Here is a 3,637-nt window from a genome sequence, read left to right as displayed (position 1 = left end):
AGAGGTGCTATGTTTAGAATTCTCTGTCTGTTGTTGAGAAGATGATGGAAAAGGCTTGCTATTGCTAAACCTATTTCTTCCACCATTATTAAAGCCTAGTTGAGGCCTTTGTTGATCCTTCCATGAGAAATTTAGGTGATTTCTCCATGATGAGTTATAGGTGTTTCCATAAGATTCACCCATGTAATTTACCTCTGCCATTGCAGGGTTTTCAGGATCGTAAGCTTCTTCTTCAGAAGATGCCTCTTTAGTACTGTTGGATGCATTTTGCCATCCATTCAGACTTTGAGAAATCATGTTGACTTGCTGAGTCAACACTTTGTTCTGAGCCAATATGGCATTCAGAGCATCAATTTCAAGAACTCCCTTTCCTTGAGGCGTCCCATTATTCACGGAATTCCTCTCAAAAGTGTACATGAATTGGTTATTTGCAACCATGTCAATGAGTTCCTGAGCTTCTGCATGCGTTTTCTTTAGGTGAATGGATCCACCTGCAGAGTGGTCCAATGACATTTTGGAAAACTCAGATAGACCAAAATAGAATATATCTAATATGGTCCACTCTGAAAACATGTCAAAAGGACACTTTTTGGTCATCTGCTTGTATCTTTCCCAAGCTTCATAAAGGGATTCACCATCTTTTTGCTTGAAGGTCTGAACATCTACTCTAAGCTTGCTCAGCTTTTGAGGAGGAAAGAATTTATCCAAGAAGGCCGTGACCTACTTATCCCAGGAGTCCAGGCTATCTTTAGGTTGAGAGTCCAACCATGTTCTAGCTTTGTCTCTTACAGCAAAAGGGAAAAGCATGAGCCTGTAGACATCAGGATCTACTCCATTCGTCTTTACAGTCTCACAGATCTACAAGAACTCAGTTAAAAACTGATAGGGATCTTCTGATGGAAGTCCATAAAACTTGCAGTTTTGTTGCATTAGAGCAACTAGTTGAGGTTTCAGCTCAAAATTTTTTGCCCCAATGGTAGGGATTGAGATGCTTCTTCCATCAAACTTGGACGTAGGTTTAGTAAAATCACCAAGCATCCTCCTTGCATTATTGTTGCTGGGTTCGGATGCCATCTCCTTCTCTTATTCGAAAATTTCAGAAAGGTTGCCTCTGGATTGTTGTAATTTAGCTTCTCTTAGTTTCCTCTTCAGAGTCCTTTCAGGTTCAGGATCAGCTTCAACAAGAGTGCCTTTTTCCTTGTTCCTGCTCATATGAAAGAGAATAGAAAAAGAAAAGGAAGAGGAATCCTCTATGTCACAGTAAAGAGGTTCCTTATTATTAGTAGAAGAAGAAAGGGGATAAAGAAAGGAGACTCCAAACAGAAGGGTGAGGATAGGGGTAGTGAATTGAGATGAAGAGAGGTGAAGAGAAGTGTTAGTAAATAAATAAATAAATAGAAGAAGATGAGAGAGAGATTTTCGAAAATATTTTTGAAAAGGAGTTAATGATTTTCGAAAATTAAGATAAGAAATTAAAATTAAAATTAAAATTTGAAACAATTAATTAATTAAAAAGAATTTTTGAAAAAGAAGGAGATATTTTCGAAAATTAGAGATAGAAAAGTAGTTAGGTGGTTTTGAAAAAGATAAGAAACCAACAAAAAGTTAGTTAGTTGATTGAAAGAGATTTGAAAATCAATTTTGAAAAGATAAGAAGATAAGAAGATATTTTGAAATCAAATTTTTGGATAAGACAAAATTTTAGAAAAGATATGGTTTAAGAAGATTTAAATTTTAAAATTAAATTTGATTACTTTACTAACAAGAAACTACAAGATAAGATTCTAGAATTTAAAGATTGAACCTTTCTTAACAAGAAAGTAACAAACTTTAAATTTTTGAATTAATCACATTAATTGTTAGCATATTTTCGAAAATTTTGAAATAAAATTAAGAAAAATATATTTTGAAAAATAATTTTCAAAATTTTCGAAAAATAGAAAAAATGAAAAGGATATGATTTTTGAAAAAGATTTTGAAAAGATAGGATTTTTTTTAAAATTGAAAATTTGACTTGACTTGTAAGAAACAACTAATTTTAAAATTTTTTGACTAAGTTAACCCAAATTTTCGAAATTTTGAGAGAAAAAAAGAAAAGATATTTTTTTTATTTTTTTAAAATTTTTAATGATGAGAGAGAAAAACAACAAAAATGACTCACAACATAAAAATTATGAATCAAAACTCATGATGCATGCAAGAACACTATGAATGTCAAGATGAACACCAAGAACACTTTGAAGATCATGATGAACATCAAGAACATATTTTTGAAAAAATTTTTGATGCAAAGAAAACATGCAAGACACCAAACTTAGAAATCTTTAATCTTGGACTCTAACAAACGAAAAATGCATATGAAAAACAAGAAAATACACAAAACAAGAAAACATCAAGATCAAACAAGAAGACTTACCAAGAACAACTTGAAGATCATGAAGAACACTATGAATGCATGAATTTTCGAAAAATGCATAATAATTTTAAAAACATGCAATTGACACCAAACTTAAAAATTGACTCAAGACTCAAACAAGAAACACAAAATATTTTTGATTTTTTTTCTAATTTTTTTGTATTTTATTTTATTTTTTCGAAAAACATATAGGAAAAAGAAAATAAGAAATTTAGAATCTTTAAGAAGAATTCCAGGAATCTTTCAATATTAGCCTAAAGCTCCAATCGAAGGGTTGGACATGGCTTAATAGCCAGTCAGCTTTAGGATGGAATTACATGCATTGTGGTGATTAGTTGAAGACCAATTCCAAAAGAGTTTGAATATGGCTTTGCAGCCAGCCAGGATTCAACATGCTTCATGAAACTCTGGAATCCATTCTTAAATGTTTTGAAGCCATAGAATGATTTATTTTAAAAAAAATTTTGAAAATAGGAATAAAAATTTTTTTGAAAGATTTTTGAAAAGTTTTTGAAAAGAAAATTACCTAATCTGAGCAACAAGATGAACCGTCAGTTGTCCATACTCGAACAATCCCCGGCAACGGCGCCAAAAACTTGGTGGACGAAATTGTGATCATCAACAATGGCTCCAAGGGCTTGGTGCTCTCAAACGTGAATCACACTTTGTAACAACTCCGCACAACTAACCAGCAAGTGTACTGGGTCGTCCAAGTAATACCTTACGTGAGTAAGGGTCGATCCCACAGAGATTGTTGGTATGAAGCAAGCTATGGTCATCTTGTAAATCCCAGTCAGACGGATTTAACTGGATTAAGAGATTATTGTTTTAAATATAGATAATAAAATAAACAGAAAATAAAGATAAAGTTACTCATGTAATTCAATGGTGGGAATTTCAGATAGGTGTATGGAGGTGTTGTGTTCCTTCTGAATCTCTACTTTCCTACTTCTTCCTTCTAGTTTTTCATCACTCCTTTCTATGACAAGCTGTATGTAGGGCATCACCATTGTCAATGGCTACATCCCATCCTCTCAATGAAAATGGTCCAAATGCTCTGTCACAGCACGGCTAATCATCTGTCGGTTCTCAATCAGGTTGGAATAGAATCCAGTGATTCTTTTGCGTCTGTCACTAACGCCCAGCCTTCAGGAGTTTGAAGCTCATCACAGTCATTCAATCCCGGAATCCTACTCAGAATACCACAGACAAGGTTAGACT

General features: G+C 33.5%; 1 non-coding gene across 1 annotated transcript; it reads left to right on the top strand.

Moving 5' to 3' along the window:
- Positions 1-571: 571 nt before the first annotated feature.
- On the top strand, positions 572-675 carry LOC112793199 (small nucleolar RNA R71). The gene has a single exon (XR_003197905.1). It is a non-coding gene; the product is annotated as a small nucleolar RNA R71 (small nucleolar RNA).
- Positions 676-3,637: the final 2,962 nt, after the last annotated feature.

This window comes from Arachis hypogaea, chromosome 3, assembly GCF_003086295.3.
Source record: "Arachis hypogaea cultivar Tifrunner chromosome 3, arahy.Tifrunner.gnm2.J5K5, whole genome shotgun sequence".
NCBI lineage: Eukaryota > Viridiplantae > Streptophyta > Magnoliopsida > Fabales > Fabaceae > Arachis > Arachis hypogaea.
The sequence above is the reverse complement of the archived record's forward strand: the minus strand, read 5'-3'. Positions and strand labels throughout refer to the sequence as shown.